Source organism: Rhinolophus hipposideros (assembly GCF_964194185.1).
Source record: "Rhinolophus hipposideros genome assembly, chromosome: 1".
NCBI classification, from domain to species: domain Eukaryota; kingdom Metazoa; phylum Chordata; class Mammalia; order Chiroptera; family Rhinolophidae; genus Rhinolophus; species Rhinolophus hipposideros.
In genome coordinates this window covers 28,975,898-28,997,380 of record NC_138047.1, presented here as the reverse complement: position 1 = coordinate 28,997,380, position 21,483 = coordinate 28,975,898, and the positions used below count along the sequence as shown (strand labels likewise).

Genomic DNA, 21,483 nt, shown 5'->3' with positions numbered 1-21,483 from the left:
AGCGGAAGTCCTGAACTATTGTTCTTTAAAGCTTTTTGGTGTTTTTGAGGACTTACAAGTATCTTAGCAAATACTGTTCTACCATCACAAAATAGGTCAATATCTAATTCTATTTATTTTACCCAGTAAGACATTTAAACTATTACATTCCTAATTTTTTTTCAATCTAAACTTGTGCTAACGCTAGAATCTGTGAATATTGCACAGTGATTCATAGTTTAACATTTAGATACACAATTTCTATCAATTTCTTTTTAAATTCACCCAAACTCTATATTATCTTTCTTTAAAATGTATTTCATTTTAGATATAGTAGAAATAACATTAGATCTGGAGTCAGAAAATTCAAGTGCAAATACCAAATTTGTTCCATATTTCCCATGTGATTATGAATTTATCACTTAACTTCTCAGAGTATCGTCTCAGTTCCATTCTATGTAAAGCAAGGACAATCCTATTGCCCTCTGTACTTCATAAGATTGCTGTGGAAACTGAGAGCATTCATGTATGTGAAAGCTCCTAGCAACAGAAGTGATTTACAAGAGTGATATATGTTAATATTTTTATCTTACACCTAAGATATACAAGTGCAATGCTTCCATTAACATCTAGCGTGTCCTCTGTTTCACCACCTACCACCACCACCACCACCACCACCACCACTACTTAGCCCCGAAAGACTAAGTTATCATGTTAGCTGATTGTAAGCTTTTGATTTCATAGATAGAAGTTTTCCACGGGTCAGATTGTGTGATCCTGGGGTAGATTGTCAGCAATGCGTATTGATGCCGCTTTGGTCATAATACATTACCAACAATTGGAGAGGGCAAGAATAATTTTTTCACAGATTCAATTTTAATCCCAAACGGTATGAGATGAGACTGTTTTCTAGCCCCCATCTTTCTTCATGTGTAAAGAATTTGATGAAGCTTTCTGATGGATTAGATGGACATGTTTTCACTACTGTGAACATGAAATAGTCTCAAGGAAAAAAAAGGGGGACCTGATGTCTAATTACCATAGAAAAGAATAAGTCAATGAAAATAATCAAAAATCATGATTTGGGGCATACCATATTCATTGTTCAAATTAAAGATAGAGGCCACTTTATTTCCTTTGTAGTATACTGTGCAGTTAATTCCCAGTTGAAGGGAGGCAGAAGTACTCAAGATCAACTGTTCCACAGAAATCATGGCAAGTTTCTTCCATGGTTAGGCTAGCCAATTGGCAGTACCTTCTCCCTTGACATTTTCCAGGCCTCAGTCATTTCTTCCATGATCTATGGCACGGAACAGTGGGGTTTTGACCAAGGAGGCAAATCCAAAGGTGCTACATCAGGAAAATATAGCCCCAGCCCAATTCCACATTTGGGTGAAAATGGCTTTTCCACCAAGAAAATATTCAGCCAGGGCTCCTTAGCCTTCGCAAAGGAATGTCAGCTTTGCTACCTGTGTGTCTGGTGTCTGATGAATCAGGATGTCCTTTCAATCAGCAGCAGAGGCTCAGCCCTCCAGGCACTTGCCAAAGAATACAGAGTAGAAATTTCTGTTCAGTGTTGCCATAAGCCCATGGAAACACACGATATTTCAGAAAGAAATTGCTCAAAGTCCCTTATACAGAGATCCACACAATACATTCCTTTTGGAGTTTAGTACCAAGAAAAAGTCTGTTTCACCTGATGAGTTGCAATGTTTTATTTTAAAGTATAAAGAATAAAACACATCTATGCCTTGGTAAAAGTGTATTTAGAGGTATATTTAGTATTTAATTATAAAAACTTAGCCTACAATATTAATTCTATTCCCCCTTCTCACTCTATGGTGTTTAGTTTTCATTCAAATATTCCTAGTGTACCTAAATGTAAACAGAAGGCAGCAAGAAAAGAGGAAGACTAATATAAGATGGATTGACTCCATAAAAGAAGCCACAGACATGAGTCCACAGAAGTTGAGCAGGGCTATTGAAAGCAGGACGCTGTGGACATCACTCATTTCATAGAGTTGCCAGAAGTCAGGGCCGACTCAATGGCATGTGACACACTTGTAAATGTACACACACATATACGCATGTACACACACATATCACCACCATCATCATCATCATCATCATCACCGATATAAGAAATTTTTGGAAGTAGTTAAAATACAAATTACAAATAAATGGATCTTACAATTCCAAACCTTTACCACACATGGTATAGCAAGGCCTGAAAACATAAGAACAATGTATATGTTATTTGGGTTAAAAATATTCTCAGTATCTCCTGAAAGCAAACCCTAAACCTAACTTAATTAATTCCTACTCGTCACTTAAGAATCATCTCTGTAGCTATCATCTCCAAGAAACTTTTCAACTCCCCAGAACTCTAACCACAGTTGGAGACCCTACCCTATAGCCCATGGAGTCTGCCATGACCTTGACTGCTCTCTGCTGTAACCTGTGAGCTTCCTGGGATCAGAAACTCTGTCATATCTCTGAGGGTCCTGCATCTAGCATAGGCATTGGCATGCAATAATGACATAAAAATTGTTTATAGAATAAATATGAAAATACTATACCATTTCTCTTAAGAACAAGAAGCAACTTTGTAAAGAAGGTAATAGCTATAGACCAAAATCCAATTTTAAAACTTAAATTATGAAATTATACACTGAAATAAAAGAGTTCCTTTGTATGTTGTTCAAACACCAATCTCAATCTTATTCCTTTGAAAGAGAGAATTGCCATGACTACTAAGTAGGACTCTCTCAAAATATTTTTAAATGATGTTATCACTACACACAACTGCATTAGTAAAAAATGGAAGGTAAGAGCTCTCTAACTAGAAAAGAAATGAATTTTTGAATATGATTATCTTTTTAATTTAGAAAACATTATAAAAATTAAGCCTTTTGCAGAACCCAAGTGAAAATGTTCATGCTGGATTCTTTGAGACAGATTGAACCTCACCTCATTTAGTTTTTATAAATATATAATCTTGGATAAAAGTAGTATACACTCCAATGTAGAATTACCTACGTGATCTTAATGTAAACTAAAAAATCAGAAGAATCTTTGGTCATTAAGAAAACACATACACAGAGTAAATGGGCCATGAGAGAAGAGTGAAATTGTTAATAAAATCAGAAGATAAGATGCTAAGATCGTATTTGTTTTCCCAAGCTTTTGATATTAGATAGTCAGAATAACCAAGACATGGAAGCAACCTAAATGTCCACCGACAGACAAAAGGATAAAGAAATGCGGAATACACACATTATGGAATAGTATTCAGCCTTTAAAAAGAAGGAAATCCTGCCATTTGCAACAACATGAGTAAACATAGAGGATATTATGTTAAGTGAAATAAGCCAGACACAGAGGGATAAATACTACATGATACCACTTTTTGTGAAATTTAAAATAGTCAAACTCATAGAAGCAAAGAGTAGAATGGTGATTACCAAGGGCTGGGAGAGAGGGAAATCGGGAGGTATTAGTCTAAGGATACAAACTTTCAGTTATGCAAGATAAGTAAGTCTTAGAAATCCCAACATAGAATTACAGTTAATAATACCATAGTGTAGACTTCAGAATTTGCGAAGGAGGTATACCTTATGTTAAGAATTCTTAGCATAAAATAATAATAATAATAATAATATAATAATAATAATAATGATAGTATAGGTAGAAGAAGAAGGTAGAAGAAAACTTTGGAGGTGATGGATATATTTATGGCATAGATTGTGGTGATGTATACTTATCTCCAAACTCATCAAGTTGTATTAAGAAAAATGAACTTCAACACTCACATACACAAACACGTAAACACACATACACAAAAACATGTCTCCCTGCTTCCCCACTTATGAAAGTTCATGTTGCCTTTTTGAGATCTAATTTCTAGTCTCACAAGCACAATGTTCTTGATGTTCAAGTCCGCATTATAAGAGAAATAGAAGAGATAAAGATTTTTCTGCCATCTTAGTTACTACTTTGTTATTGATGTATCTGTCAAATGTGTTCACTTCCATCGAAGGATTAGTGGAGACTAGGATCTGACCTCTGGCATTTGCTAAGGGACAGTAGTCACAGTTTAGGGCAAAGAACCATCACGTAGCAAGAGAAAGGGACGTGAGGACAGGAACTGGATGAGTACAAAGCCTAAAGGCAACTTCTCAAAATGTCCCCAGAGCAGTCATTGCAGACAGCTCTGAGGTCCAAACTATATGTTTACTTAGATATTTTGTAAAAATATGCACAGTATTTTACACATGTAGATATGTCTACTTAATGTGTGAGGAGAGAGAAACTTTAATGTGACAGTTTTAGCTAAACTGAGTTTATGCGTAAAAGAAGACCTAGAAGCTGAAGAGAAAGTATGATGGGCAAAGCTGAAATAAAATAGAGGAAACACCAGTCCCCTCACACTTTCTGGTTCTGAAAATGTTGCCTTTTCTGTTTTACTTCTTCCTATATTTATTTGTCCTTTTTGTGTCCTCCTCACACATGACCACACCACTACCACCACCACCACCTTCATCATATACACACACATTTTACTAAGAGGTTACTTACTGTCTTTATTAGCCCATTGAGCATCCTATCAAATTGCCAGTCAGCCTTCCTTCATTCCCACGGCTTAACAGCATGTAGCTGCCTGAGAAAATCCATGCAGGTTTGCAGAGTAGAAGTAGGAGTGGACTCTGGTGCAAGCATGTGTGTGTATGTGTGTTTGTGTGTATGTGTGTGTGCATGTATACGTTTGTGTGTGCATTTGTTCATGTGTGCGCATGTGTATGCACATGTTGGGTAGGGCATACTCAGAAAGGAGAAAAAAAGAAGAGAAAGAGCCTGTCTACATATCTAAGGAATTACTGACTAAAATGAAATCAGCTCCTGCAGTAACCCACCACCCACAACAAAAACAAAGTAAAATACAATTAGAGATGGAGGAATGCCTTTTTACATAAGGAGAGGATAGCATAAGACAAAAAGTAAGCAAGCTAAGAAAAATAGACCTCTACCTCAATTTTTTTTTTAACCAAATTCAAAATGTACTGCCTATAACATTGGCAGTTTACAATGGCAATTAACATCAATCCTAGGCTCTAATTAACTTCAATCAACAAGTCTACATAGGTTAATTAAATAGGATTTGGCTAAGCATGAAGCACAAAAATACAGCTGTCTCATTAAGGAAAGTCACCACTTACCAAAGTTTTTCAATTTCTTCTTGGATATAAAACATATTGGAGGGTGGGGTGGGGTGGGGTGGAGGTGTCGTTCAGAGAGCCTCCCATGGCCAGCTTCTTATCAGTGTCTTTGGCACTAGACAGTTGAAAATAACTCAGATATTCCCACCAGGTGATCTGATTTATATCCATCCATTCTTTTCTTTAGAAACATGGGCTCATCCCTTTGTCGTTTAGTCTGTTCCTATCCTACCCACCCTTGCTCCCTTACATCACAGATTTCTTCAGGGCACAGAGCCTATTTGATTCATCCTTGTTTCCTTAAAATCATCAAGCAAAATGCTTTGTGAGTATTAAATGCCCAATTAATTGTTCTTTTAATTGGAATTTCATCAAAATGCACTTTTTTCTCACCACGCCCCCCAGTCATAGTTTTGATTCCTAGTAATAAGGATAAAACAGTCCAAATTCTGTGGGGAGGGTGACATCCCAGGCTGTAGTTGACTTTCTGGTCCTTTATTCCGTGCCTATCCACTTCCCATAATTGTCTACCTTGTCATTCACCATGGGATCAAGGAGGACAATTCAGTCAACTGTGGGGTCAAAGGTTCAGAATATTCTGCTTTCAGAAGAATTCATCAGTAACCATACTAGGAGTTCCAGGTACAGAGGCCATGTCATGTGGGGTCTCAGCTCCTGCTCCCCACACAAGAACACAGGATATGGTGAGGCCAAAAAGGAACAAGAATGGAGCCATAGATAGAGGAGTCATACCACTATATTCTCAATGGCGGCTGGTTGAGACAAAAGCAAACATCTGCCAGTACCCCAAACTGAGGATCTTCCTACACCTCCATCTTGCTGGCGTCTGGGCAAGACACAGGAAGTAGGATCCACATGATCTGCAATCCACCATCTGCTTGCTAACCCCACTTGCTAGTCACATCCGCCGTCCGCTTCTCTACCAACCAACCAACCCCCTTGTCAGCGTAGCCACAGCAGTTATATTAATGGCTAATGGCTAACCAGTAACAGCTGATGGCCACCCAGGCACAGTGGATGGCCATCTGATTACAGCTGATGGCCATCTAATAACTGAGCCAGCATCTTTCCATGTGAGGCTGAGAGCCTGGAAACTGCTCTCTGGGACTCTGTTCCCACAGGCCCTTACCAAGGCTTCACAAAGCCAACCGGTCCAATTCTCATTCTGCATCAGTTCCATCATGATTAAATGTCTACTGGATACTGTGTCTAGATGAATAGATGATTGTTTTTTCTTTTCATTAGAAGCATTTCAAGAAGTATAAGCATAACTGCCTTCTCAGTCTCAGATCCAAATAAGGCCCAGCTGGTAGCTGACACTGTGAAAGTGAAGGATCTCTCTAAGATCCTTTCCGGACCCGACTTCGGAGATCACAGAATCTAGGTCAGATGAAACCTCAGGGATCAGCCAGTTCAGCCTTCTCATGTTACAGATGTGGCATAACCATGTGGGCTAGGCCACACAACTGGGAGATTCACCCCAGCCCAGAGCTCATTCTCTGCCCCCACTGTTTCTCTGGTTGGTGGGGAGCTGCTGTCAGTCTATCAGGAATGAGTGCTCAGTGTCCCGCAGGCTTGCTACAGCTCCACAGAAAACGTGTAACTGCAGAATCCAGCTGAATTATTAGGTGTTCATTAGCGATTCGGTCCTGTCTGTACCCACCCTATGGAAGGAGAACACTACCACTTACAGGTTGCCCACTCAGAGCCAAGAACCATGTCAGGCACTTATTACCACATTTAATCTTAAGAATCCAAAAAAAAAAAAAAAGTGTCATTTTAACTTTTATTTTTAGGTTTGGAAACTATGGCTCAATATTTTGCTTCAAACCCAGATCTCTAAATCCTACATGTTTAACACTAGTTGAACTAGAAAATCAAGCAAGTAAGGCCAATGATGACACAAGCAATCCTGTGCAAAATTTTGGCTAATTCACAAGGAGCCAATCATTCCAACTATGCCTGCTCTCTCTCTCTGATCTCCTGTTGTCCACTGCCAGACATTTATGTTTGCTTTCTTCTTTATTTTGAACCCAATCTAAAGTTGTCCTCAGCATAAGGCCCCTAAAACTGCCTTTTCTCTTAGCTCTTCAGTGCCTGTTTAAGGTCATTTTATTCTCTGGTGACTTAGGCTGGAATCTCTGACTCATCACTGGCTGCTGCTGTCACATGTGATACTGTGTATCCTGCCTTTGCAAGATTCTTTTGCATTCCTACAGCCACTGCTTAAGAACTCTCCCGAAAACAAGCATCTTCTCCCCCAAATCCAACCTATCCATTGAGACCAGTTTATTAAACTTAAAAACAGCTTTCAACCTAAATATTACATTCTAGTATAGTGCATTCCAACAGAACTTTCTGTGATGATGGAGATGCCCTATCTGTACCCTGTCCAATACAATAGCCACTGGCCACATGTGGCTATTGAGCGCTTGCAATGTGGCTGGCGTGACTGAGGAACTGAATTTCTTTGCTATTTTTTCTAATTTATTTTAACGGATTTAAAAGTAAATGACCACATGTGGCTCATTGAAATTATACAGAATAGTGCCATTCTAGGCAAAATGATCTACTCACTATCCCTGGAATAAGACTCTCTCTTTTTTGCTTCCTCACATATCCATAAAAGCAGGAGTGGTGACTGTTTTGCTCATTGTTGCACCCCCGTGCGTAGATTAAAGTTCGCCGTGTGGTAGGTCCCCAAGAAACTTCTTTTAATGAACAAATCTGTCTCTTCAAATTGTCCATCTCTTTCCTACTATTCAAGCTTGGCTAACATAGTTTTCAAAAAATCAACACCATGTGGTATTGTTTAACTCATCTGACATATGAAATACAGTACAATTTGCATTTTTAAACATACATTCATGTGCTTTGCTATAGGTTTTACAAGTTTCTTGAGGGCAGAAACCAGTTTATATGACCTTTGTGTCGCACAGCACCAAACACTGGACACACATGTAGCTGGTGCTTGATCATTACTGGTTCAATGCACAGACTGTTTTCCAAGTTCAGTCCTCCCATCAAGGTCTCAGGGCAGCAGCTCAGGCCAGATCTGGCTCATCCTAATCCCCTGCTCCAGTGGAAACTGGAATAAGTCTCAATTCGCACACCTCAAAATTGAATCTCAGCTGGTCTCAATCCAACAGTGGCTTCTCACTCATGCCAGCCAGAGACGTTCTTGCCCACACTTTGTCCTGATACTCAAGAAAACACCAAAATGATGTAGAGAGGACACCCATGGAATGGGTATCACAAGAGCCGTGTTACTTCTCTTATTAGTTACATGGCCCTAACTATATTTCCTCAGCTATAGAATCAAAATAACCAGAGCTTCCACCCCTCATCCCCTGAGCTAATGTATGTGAAAGTATTTTATAAAGCACAAAACCATATACAGCAGGTCCTTGAATAACATCATTGTGTTCAGTGTTGTAATGTTGATGAGATTTGCATTAATCAGCCTATGGTGAAATTGTTTCATTATCCATCATTTCACTTAAAGTTGCAGAACCTATCAATGCCATTAGGTAAGAACTAACTGTACAAATGCAAAATATTTAAGCCAGCACGTAGTTGAGTCACTGAGGTTGTAGGCAAATTATTGACGTAAAACATTTAGATAATTCATTCACCTAATATTTACTGAGCAAAAGTACTGTGCTAGACACCGAGGAAACAGCAATAAATAAAAGTCACACATACACGCAAATATTCAAAAAGTGTCATTCTAGTAGTAGAGACCATTTTAAATAATAAACATAATAAATTATGTAATATTGTGATATGACAGAAAATGCAAAGTGTTAGATGCATGTATGAATGTAGGAGGAATTAACGAGGTAAATCTGAACAGGGAAGAACATTTCAGGCAGATAGGACAAATAGCATGTGCAAAGACCTTGAGGTGTGAAGGAGCTGAGCAAGTACACTTGAAGTAATGAAGAACCAGAGTGGCTGGAAAGCAGAACTGTGAAATAGGAGGAGCAGGAGTGGTGGTTCCAGGTGGAACAGGTGAGAGATGAATCTGGAGAGATAGATCAGATTGCTCCTATAGGATGGTGGTTTTATCCCAAGAGCAATGGAAAATTGTTGGAGAGTTTTAAGAAGCAGATGTTTGTATTTCTGGAAGATCTACCTAGGAGCTTTGTGGAAAATAGATTGGAAGAGAGTGAGAGTAAATACAAGGAGAATAGCAGGGAGGTTCTCAGAGTGAAAAAAGAAAACGGAGGAAGGGGGATTCTTGCAGGAAACTGAGCAAGAGGTAGTCTTAATTCCAACTATGGTGTTAGCAGAGAAAATAATAGTAAATGTACAGATTCAAGACCTATTTAAGAAATAAAATCCTAAGACTCCTTGATTGATTGGCTATGAATAAAAGTGAAAGAAATAGTAATAATAACCACAAGAAAGCACACTGCAACATAACACATGCCATGTACTAAGCACAGTTCTAAGTCCTTTACATATCTTATTCATTTAGTAGTAATTCCATTTTACAGATGAGGACACTGAGGGCACAAAAGACTAATTAACTTGTCCAAGTCCAGAACTGGTAAGTGGTAGAGCTGAGATTTGAATCTGTGCAGCCTGGCTTCAAAGTCTGTGAAGATGAGCTTCAATACTACACAACCGCTCCTAACAAGGAGTTTCTACTCTCCAGTGCTATTCACTAAGACAGTTGCATGGTACAGACATCAGATTTGAGTGGGCCTGGATGTAAGAGAGGCACTAGTATATCTTTGAAGATGTTAAAGATGCCAGTCCCTCTGGAATGATCAGTAAGACATTGGAAATATCATTCCAGAGCACAGAAGGAAACTCTGGACTCGGGATATAGAAAGTAACCCATATATAAGTGGTCACTGAAGCCATAGGTTTAGATCAGGGGTCAGCAAACTATGGCCCACAGGCCATAGGTCTTATAAATAAAGTTTTATTAAAATATAGCCAAGATCATTGGTTCACCAATCATCTATACCTAACTAACATCTGTGTTTTCTTGTTACAATGGCAAAGTTAAGTAGCAACAGAGAAAGTATGGCCTGCATAGCCTAAAATTTTTACTATCTAGCCAACCCTGGCTTAGATGAAGTTACCTAGAGAAAGAGAGTATAGCGTGAAAAGAGTATTGTAAAAATGGTTAACTGTAAAAATAGCTAGTTTAACTACCTTAACTTTGTATACTATTCTTACAAGATATTTCTACTTCTCAATACATAAGATGTTTAATTAAGGACATTTTGTTTCCTTCGAGTATATTAACAATATACTTTCAAGTTATTAGGTTGGTGCAAAAGTAATTGTGGTTTTTGCAATTATTTTTAACCTTTTAAACCACAATTACTTTTGCACCAACCTAGTTCCAAATAAGTTATTTTTAATAAAGCTACAGTGACATTTTCATTCTGTTCGTAACTTGTTTTCCTCTGTTTTACCTATGTGGGCAAGAGCTAAGTGCCATATGTATCTCCAAAGGTTAATTACCATGCTATTCCTTTTTGTGTCCACCAAAACACTACCACAGTGACAGGACATTTTCTCACAATAATTCAACGGTTCTGAATTAAGACCCCTGGCCTCACACCACGAGATGCTCCGCACGGCACTGGTGTTACATGGATATTTCTTAGTCCACGCTGCAACAACTAAATCTACAGCAAATACCTGGATATTGAAGGGAATTCATAACTTTAGATCCTCTCGAGATTATGACAATGACTGTACAAATCCTCTAACATCCCTTTGTATATAACCTGACCAGGTTATTAAAGGGGGTGCTAGTATTATTCAGTGCCACATTCTTAATGATAAGAGACATATATTCACTAAAGATACCAATAATAATGTGCAATATTGGGATGTACTGAAGGTGTGCAAAGTTGAAGATCAGGAAAAACTGGATTTTAAAGATGAAATTAAGAAAAGATTTATGATGTTGTATGTGCCAAATTGGTTCTCAATAGATTTGAAAACAGAGATGTTGACTATTACTTTGCATAAGAGTGACCGCGTTGCTGCTTGGGTTTCTGCAAAAGATACTGGCATCAGCGACCCGAATGGGTCAGATCCAACACTGTATTTAGGAGGAATTTTACTCCAGGAACTCCTAGAATATTGGCCTAGAACACGTGAATCCAATGGGTGAAGAAGAAAATGAAGTAAACCATGTAAATGGAGAGCAGGAGAACCAAGTACTGAAGGGAAATGGATATTATACTTTGGAGTGCCCCCCCCCACACCCCGTGATCTGGGGGGAAGCTGGAGGTTGCACACTATTCAGGCTGTTCTGCTGAGATCCTGTTGGTGAGGCTGAGTCAATGCTTCTGAATGAGATGGTGCTACAATAGGTAATCGACATCGCTGTGCACGATCAATTCCTAGAAGTGGAATTGCTGGGTCAAAGGAAAACTATGCCCAAATTCAATAAAATTCCTTTCCACCTCAACCTCATGCATCTTCAAGTCCAGAAACTAATGAATATGTTTGTGAGAAAATTATCAACTTGGATAATGAGTCTCAAACCACTAGCTCTTCTAATAATGAAAAACAAAACAAAACAGGAGAACAGGAAAAAGAAGATGATATTGCTGTGTTGGCAGAGGAGAAAATTGAACTTTTGTGCTAGGACCAGGTGTTGGACCCACATATGGACAAACAGTGAAACACTTCCTATGGAAGAGTGATGGTGACCTCACCCTCCATTACTGGCAGAAGTCCACATGAAGGGTGTGTGAACTCTCCTGGGTATTTATTTACTGGCCTTCCTCTATGGTCCCAAGAGTAGTCCTAGGAAGCCCACTGAGCCCCAACAGGAGCAAGACTTCTAAGGGCCAATTTGATATGGACCGAGATTCTCTTTTAATTGAAATGACTAATCCAGATGTAATATAGAAACCAATCTCCTTGTGTAGATTAAACTGTCCCAAGGGAAGCGGAATGCAAGAGCAGAAGATCTCCCAGCTGACTATGTCTCATAAGATGTACAGAAACGGACGACGGGCCAGCACAGTCTTGGCTTCCTCCTTTTATTTCAAAGGACCCTACCTTTGTCTGTTAATGCTAGTTAGAGACACATCATACCCTACAGCTCCTCTAAGAGAGTGCATTCCAGTGATGCAGTATATATGAAGGCTTTGTCCTTTGTCATTAAAACAAACAAACAAACAAATTGCTTTCACCATTTGAGACAGTTATTTTTAATAGGAACTTGCTGTTGTGTGATTTGAGAGCCAACCCATTTCATAATAAATAATTACTGTTGCGGTTGTCTTTAAAAAATTATAAAATAATAAAAATCCAGTAGATGGGTGGAAGATAAAGTTGAAGAAATCTACTAGATAGAGAACAAACAGAGAATATCCAATAAATATTCTTTGAGTATCTCCCATGTTTTAGGCACTGTTCCAGGTAGTAGAAAAACAAAGTGAATGATACTGACAGAAATCTTTTCCCTCATAGTACTTACATATTATACAATGAAATGAAATAGATAAGTAAAAAAAAAAAAGTTTGAAGCCTGGTGACCAAATTCCCAAGAAATATGATTTCCAGAAACAGAAAAAAAAAGTGAAAATGGATAAAAATTATCAAAGAAACAGTACAAGAACATTTCCAATACCAAAGGATACAATTCTCCAGATTAAAAGGAATAACCTAAACAAATAACCAGCACAAGAGAGAAAAAAAGTACGCTATAGTAACAGTTCAGAAAAAATAAAAATGGAGATTCCTTAAAGCTTTTAGATCTAAATAGGTTACGTTTGAAGAAAACGTATTGAGAATTAGAATTCTCAATATAAATAATAAAGGCTGGATTAATGTCTAAAATATCATTGGAAAAAATTATTTTTAACCTGGATACCTATAAACAAATGATGAAGTTTACTATGAGAACAGAATAAAGATATATTCAGATATTCAAGGACTCAAAAAATTTAATTTCCACAAACTTTTCTATACATTGCTATTGGGGATAACAAAGAGAAGAAATTCAAAAATAGGAGAGTTTCAAAAAAAAGTTCAAGGTTGATGGTAATACAGAATAGCTGAATAACACCCAGTCAAAATTGAAGCATGAAGGCAAAGGGCCCCAGGAATATAATTGTTAATGCTATAATGTAGACTTTGAATGTGATCCAGAGAACGCAGCCATGAATTTCCAGCAATAATTCATATGGCACATCAAAAGCCCAAAGCAGCTCTGAAGAAGACATACCCACTGAAAATGATCTTTATTATATAACAACCTTGAAAATGCTGAGCTGAGGTTATCTGCCTAACCAATTATGTTCCGTCCATAACGTAGATCTCGGCGATGTTAAAAAGAATGCAGTAGAGCCACATGTATAGACATAGAACAATCTCCAGAGATATTGGTAAGTGAAAAAAAGCAAGGTATAGGACTTTCTTTTTAGTATGCCAACATTTATGTCATAAAAGTGAAAAGGCATATTTAGAAATATACTCATATTCACAGAAACTGTCTCTGAAGAAAATACAAAAAACAGAGCAGTTTTCACAGAGGAGAGGAACCAGGGTGTGGGAGACAGGAGTAGAAGAAAGACAGTTTTGTTGAATTTTTTACCATGCCTGTGTATTATCTAATCAAAACATAATTAATTAAACTTTTAAACAACATTAGTACCTGCTCAACTTAAACAGAGTGCAAGAGGCTGGGAGGGTTATAGACTTAGAGATTCCTATTATAAGTCCTCAGAATTTTTTAAATTTCTCTTATACCTCAGAATTACCCACAAAATTCCATCTATTTTTTTATCTTTATTATTTTCCATTTAGCCACTTGCAATTTGGTTTGCAAAAACATTTATTCACGTAAAGAACTTAAAAGTGTTACTTAACCTTCAACATTTCCACATCACTACTGCTGGTATATTGTATCAATCTCCATTAATATAACCTTGATTTAAAGACACATCTCTGTACTTATGTTTGGATGCCAAATCTTATTCATTCGTTATTCTTCAAAACATTTGCATGAGTTAGTTTATTACTATATCTATGTTAGAGAAGAGAAAATAAGATATTGGACAATAAATCAATATCTTATTAAAATGAAGTCAGGACAATGAAATACATAACTGAAATCTGAAAATTTGGTTTTCTGTCAGTACCATTAAAATGCGTAGCCTTGAAAATGAGCCAAACCTTCCAGATATCAGGCTCCCGGCAAACACTCATTAAGCATCTACCGCACAGAACACAGTGTAGGAAGTACATGAGGAAAACGTTTGAAGCATGGTTCCTCCCTCCCCAAGAAAAATGTCTTTGGGGAAATATGAGATGTGTGTACCTGTGGAAATAATTATGGAAAATAGAGCTCCCTGAGATTAGTTTCAAGTAAATAATATGGTCAAAATATGTAAAGAGAACTGAAAATTTTTCTGGCTGGGCAAAGGTATTATTGAGGAGATAAGATTTAAGTCAATAGTAAAGAGTAGATATGATTTTTCAGAAAAACAGGTAATCCAAGAATTCAATATAATTCAAATATGAAATAGTTAATACATGCTTATCTTGGCCATGTTATTTCAACCACCTTAACGGTCAACTTCGATCAATAACCATCAATCATCACTTTGTAGCAAGGAATTGTTAAGGCAGCCTTTCCCTCATGGCTCTTCCCTTTCCCTGCCCTCACTCCCTTTCCTTTTCTTCTCTTTATCCTCCCACCCCATCCACCAAATAAAGTAATTAACTGCAAATGTGTTGTTGTTGTTAAGCAAATATATTCAAAGATGCTTTGCTCATTCTATCACAAGTTTTGCATACACATATGGTTAAAAGTGCAATTGCATGTCCTACACAGCTTCTACATTTCATTATAGTAATAGGTTTTTTTATTTTATTTTTTTATGCTGAATTTCACACAGTGATGTCAGCTTGTGTTCTTCCACGTTCACCATGGAGAAAAGAACCTGGGAAAGGGCCTTTCCTTCACTTGCCTGCAAATGTTTTAAGAACTCCCTGCTTCATTGAGGGACCCATTTTAATACATTCCCTATCAGCCTCCCATGCCCCCCACGCAGGCACAATGTGGAAGCATGAAGCTGTCCTTTGTCAAACTCACCGTGGCTTCCACCAGTCCAAGGACCTGATGGAGAGAAAGCCTTTAGTGATGTCAGAGGTGCCCGGGTGCTAGACAGGATATCACAAATCCCTCAACACTCTCAAAAATGGTTTTGTGTCTTGTTATCGTTGTATTCCTGCATTCTGCTTTCCCAGAGCAAAGGTTCTTTAGTTAAAACAGATTCGTTCTAAATCTAGTTGCTGCCTGTCCCAGGGACCACTTCTCAAGATATGGGCAGCTGTACTACATAAGGACGCATGGCATTTCTGCCCCCAACTCAATCATATTGACTCACCATGACATAACCATTATTTATTTGTTGGTAGAGCTTTGTAGGAGGGCACACGGTCCCTCAATGAAGGGAAGTTTTTACTCCAGTAACTTCTTGGTGGTCTTTTATCCTGTCTTTGCTCACATATGCTAATGTGCCTTTGGCTAACCTGAAGATGTTTTGCCCAGAATTGCATCTGCTACTGTGATGGTTCTCTAACTAGCACTCTTTTGGTTGTTTCAACACTACCATCACTTTCTTACTGATAGCTGGCATGAGGGGTGATGGTGGAGATGGATGATAGTAGTGCTAAGAGTGAGAAATGTGGAGACTCTGCCCTGCCAATCACCTTTTTTACAGTAAAAATCCCAAAGAAGTGTTCTCAAAACAAGAACTCTGGCCAATAAAGGGTACTCAAGTGCTCTGCTATTGCCATCTGGGCTTGGAATCCACACCCTAAAGCTGGGTCTGTCTGCTAACTCAGGCTGAGCCACCAGGCTCAGGCTCAGGCTCAGGCTCAGGCTCAGGCTCCACGTAGGGCCTTTCCTGTCCCCTCTAAATTCCAATCTTCCAATAAGAAAGTAACTGCTGGTACAAACACTCAAGCCAACACTGAAGAAGGGAGCGCAAGTTGGGTGTACAAGGAGGGACAGAGCCTGGGATCTCCAGTCAAGTGAAGGTGGCACAGTGTCCTTGCTCTTTGAGCACGGTGACCTTGTCTACTTGTAAAGTAGCCAATCCAGATCTTGGAATGTAACCAATTAATTAGTGACATCTACAGTTGGGAAAGGGGACTAGCAGAGAGACAGAGACTTCAGATTTTTCTCTCCCTATATGACTTACAACTACCTTATAATACTTGGTGTGATGTGTAAGTAATTTCTCCCCAAGAAATCGCATGCTTCTTGACACCAGGACATGACAAATGTTTGCTTGAATTTCTTTGAATCCTATCTCCAGGAAGGATTAACACTGGCACAGGCCTGGCCATGAAAGCAAACATTTACGAATCATATTTCTTGCCCAGCCTGTGGTCTGGTTGATGCCCCTGATCTCCACTTCCCCTGCTCTTTGCCTTCCTGATCTCCACTTCCCCTGCTCTTTGCCAGGTTTCACTTAGTACATCCTGCCTCCGTTTCAGGACCCCGTGGCAGTTTTGCTAGTGTGATCTTGGGCTGAAGGAGTCTTCCTGAACAGAAGTTAATACATGACCACTGCCTTTTCCTGGCTCCTGCCAACACATGGAACCTGGGGTTCTGCAAAGCCATAAACCCTGTCTCTGGAGCACACAGGACCCAGCACTGGAAATCTCCTGTTGCCTTCAAAGAACAAAGGCATACAAGGAGAATTGAATGGGGCAACAACTTTAGATATTCTTGAGTTTAAAAATTACAGTAATAAAAACAGATTAAGACAAGGCAGCAACCATCGATATGCCCCAAATGATCCTAGGTCTAAATCTATTTAGCAGCTATGGAGAGATTGCTCATTTGTGGGGCAGCGATCTGTGTTCTACTTCTGACTCATCCACTGATTAGCCACTTGATCTCAGGCAACTTTGTGAATTTCAACATTTATAAAGGTAAACAGATCTTTAAGATGAATAGCATTATCTACCAGGAGCTAAACAGCTTCTTCCATCATTTTACTCAGATAAAGTTAAAAACATTCAAACTCTACGCAGGGCAATTTTATATGAATTATTTCAATTAGTTTTTCTTTCTTTTCCTTTTTAGAAATTAAAAAAAAGATGACAAGCAGTGGGAAACACTGGTAATGTGATACTAAAAATAATGCCAATAACAACATTATGATTTTGACTATAACCTTAAGTCACCCGCACACCATGTAAGCTGCTCATTAGAGAACATAAGAAGCATTATACATTCCATGCAATGGTGGAAACTCACGAAAATTGTACGCACATTAACTTCCGCATTTCTACCGTTGGTGAAGTTATTTAATATACCTAACCTACTGTATTAATTTGGAGGAAGTTGCATTTGACAAACGTACTTGTGCAACATGTGTTTGGAAAGGTTAGTTTGGGTAAGAAGGGAAAATTGACTTTCTAAGTGTTACACCAACAGAGAATAAATTATTACATTTTCTCCTGAAGAATTATAAATTAATGAGTTTAATCCACAACAATAAGTACTTGGCTTCTATCTAAAATAGATTTAAAAAAAAAAAAACCACACAACTATTTAGTCTATCTTAAACACTCTCCAACCACATCTTCTCGTGACAAGGGAGGTATTGTTGGGGGGTCACCACCTTTGCTTGGAGCCACTCTATTTCCACTGCCTTCATCTGCCAGAGCCATTGCCTCTGACATTTTTGACATCTTTCCATCATCGCTGCAGGGATAAATCATAAAATGCCATCTAAAGAGACTTTGGAAGTGTGAAGTGACAGCACGAGGAGCAAACACTGTCACACAGGCCCAGAGAGGCAACAAGCTCTGCAGGAGTGGAGGAGTTTTAGCAACTTCCCCTCTTTTTAATGGTGCGCACACCACAATGAAGAGCTACTGACATTATTAGGAATTAGATTGTTTTCTCCACTACTCTGCTCCTTCAGGCCACGGTAATTTGGAGGATTATTTTGAAAATTTATATCAATAGCAAAGTGGGGAAGGCAAATAAGTAGATGAGAGTGGCTTCATTCAAAGTCTGCACAATCGATAAGAAAAAGGGTAGTAAGGCTGGGACCACCTTCAGAAAATGTGCAGTTAAAGGGTGTGGGAATAGGGTAGGACCTATTTCATTTCTGATTCAATTGCAGGGCACATGACTAGACAGTAAGAAGAAAATGAGAGATTTCAGTGAGGTGGCCATAGCAAATGGCTGGAAAACTTTCTCAAATAAGACGTACAGGACAGTCACCCATGAGACCTAAATGCCTCTTGAGATCTTCAATTCTAAGAAAACAAAGGCATATACATATGCACAGAACTCAGTGCATATACATATGCACTATACTATGCGTAGTATAAAGGGGAAAACAAGAGTTGTGGCATTAAAACAGGCCTGAGTTCAGATATTCCTCCAAAATTTGCAAATCCAAACAAGTCTCCTAAGCAATCTGGGGCCTCAGTTTCCTTCTCTGTCAAATGATGGTCCTGATTTCTACCTCTCAGATCTGATAGGCATTGGAAGATAATGCACATACGGGACTTAGAGTAAGCTCTCCAAAAAGAGCAGTGATTATTATTTTATTGCTGTAATCACCAGCGGAGGAGTATAAAGGCTTAGTGAGGATGATGGTATCTGCCTCAGCTGAAACTCTGTGGTGACATAAGCAAGACTTTCAGATTTAAAAGATGTCACCCCAAGCCTGGAAGAGATCAACACCACTCCCAAGGCCGATGGGCCTCGTAAACTTCCTCCTCTCTCACCCATTCAGAATGTTATTTTGCCCCCATCCTGACAACCCACAATCGTATTTCAGTTTCCTGGAAGGTGAGTCGTGGCAACCTGAGATTAGAGAGAAAAGTCACACATGGGACAGGAATTATGTAAACTACACTTCCTTTTCTAAAACAGATTAGGAGTGGTGTGGCGTGGCCCTATTCAGATTGACCAGTTGCACTGAACCTCACACAGGAGCTGAGGAGCCCCAGGGGCTCCACCAAGTAGGGGTGTGGCCCCAGCATTGGCCTCATCTATTCCACTGACCTGCCCAGCCTTTGCAGGGGAGCATGACCAGGGCTGTTATTCTCCCAGGAACCCCCTTGATTTTTCTAGAGAGTGAGGACCTGTTGCTCTGAGGCTTTCTCCTGCTTTTCTCATTTTGATCTCTCAGGGATCTATTCCCTGTTGATGAGCATGTAAAACTCACCTTAATGGAAAGAGAGTTGCCACAGCCTGACTGACAAGACTCCTGAAAAACTGCCAACCCAGGCCGGGTCTTTGATCACAGAACATGAGGCTGGAAACAGAGCCTGAGAATGAGCTCAGCTCCCTCCACCAAGCTGGACTTCTGTCCAGTCTACACCAATCTAAGAACAGTGTCCATTCAACCAATGGACATTTACTTCCAAATGATCCTTCCCACGACCTCAGCAGAGTCCCTGAATGCTAGCCCTGCAGGGCACCTTTACACCCTGGGCTGAAAGACCACAGCCACTGTCTTTGCTTCTTGCTGCCAAGACTGGACTGGTGGGTTGGTGGAGCCAGGGAGAGATGTGCTGTCCCTTATGTCCTGCCCTTTGGCCAGCCAACATTGAACTCTCTGGTCTCACAGGAATGTTTCGTCACAAGAGCCCACAGCCTGCCCAGCCTGTTCCCAGAAGGGACTTTTGATGGCCATATCTTTCTACTGTGGCAACTCTCCACTTTTAAGGGTTTCACCTCTCCTTCCCCTCTACTCCCCATTTCCAGACGGTGGGTGTCCACACGGGAGCCTTTTCTGATCATTCCCAAGCAAATCTCCCTCAAAGCTTTCTCACATCTCTGCCACGTTGCCTGCCCCCATTAGACAGTATGTTCCTGGAGCCAAGGTCGAAATTATATTTTTCTCTAATCCTTCGCACCTGGCATAGTTCCTGAATTAAAATTTAAAATGTATAAGCATCTAATATGTAGCTGACATTTTACGAATTTAAAGCATTTAATTCTCACGATGAGTAGTGAAGTATTATCACCATCACCATTTTATAACTTGGGGAGTTATAAATTATAATTATTAAATTATAAAATTAAATAATTTGTGCAAGAGCATGCCAGGAACCTATGACTAATACCAGAGTGTGATGTTCCATTAACATCTATAATTATACACAGTAGGCACTCTATACATGGCTAATAAATTAATAATAGATGCATAAATGTGTTTGAATGTTATCTACCTACCATATAGCTGTTCATTTAATATCTATTTTAATTTTAGGAAAAAGTGCAAAAGGAATGAAATTGCTCAAATATTGTTACATAATGACTTTCAGTGTCAAATACATATATATATACATATATATATACATAGATTAGGTCAGTGCAAATGTAATTGCTGTTTAAAAGGTTAAAAATAATTGCAAAAACTGCAATTACATTTGCACCAACCTAATATATGTTTGTGTGTGTGTGTGTGTGTGTGTGTTTCTTAAGACAATGCTGATGAATAGCTCTCTCTCTCACAGAGAAATAAAAAAAAAGTGGGAACAATTGTCAACTGAAGCAGGAAAATAATTTCTCTATCAGAGTGCTTAACCACTGAAAAGAGATATTTTGGAATCTCCATTTCAAGAGTTTTTCAAAGACGAGAATGGAGAAACGAGCTTTCCGGACAGAGTCGTCGTCAAGTCGTCAAGTAGGTTTACTATCCACACAGCTTAAGCGTTGCTCTAATAAGAAGACCCCTTGGAGAGCTGTTGTCCACCATTCCTCACTGGCAGCTGAGGCCTTAGATAGCAGGTTCTTATTTTAAGACAGTGGAGCTGCTTGAAACTGTGGAATTTTTGAGCTGGAGTTTCACACTCAACCACAGACCATGCCTGGTTGCCATTATATAGGTTGGTTCTGGACAAAATTGAGATGCAGTACTTTGAATTTGTTTTATGATGTCAGCCTTCTCTTTCCTCACCAGCCTATTGCTGTGCCCTCCTCTTCTGACTCACCCCTTTCTTCATTCTTTTCTGTGATCAAATCCTTCCCCATAAGAGGTTTTCGCTGTTTACATCTCTACAATGTATATAATCTACCACAGTATCTGCCTTTTAAATACCTCTCTTCCAGAGCCTCTCTGGCCTTGTGGTCATCTACGGCATCTTTTAGCACCAGCCAGCCTTATTTGGTACTGAGGATCCTGCCATGACCACATCCACCACTAACGCCTTCAGTCATTTTAAAGTTGGCTTCATGTGATGACCGCAGCACAAGCCTGTTTACCTCAGCTTTACACCTCAC

The 21,483-nt window shown here is 39.1% G+C and overlaps 1 pseudogene across 1 annotated transcript; it reads left to right on the top strand.

The window, feature by feature from the left end:
- Positions 1-10,809: 10,809 nt before the first annotated feature.
- LOC308499079 (WD repeat-containing protein 48-like) lies at positions 10,810-11,942 on the top strand (annotated as a pseudogene). Its single transcript has one exon. The product of its transcript is annotated as a WD repeat-containing protein 48-like (transcript).
- Positions 11,943-21,483: the final 9,541 nt, after the last annotated feature.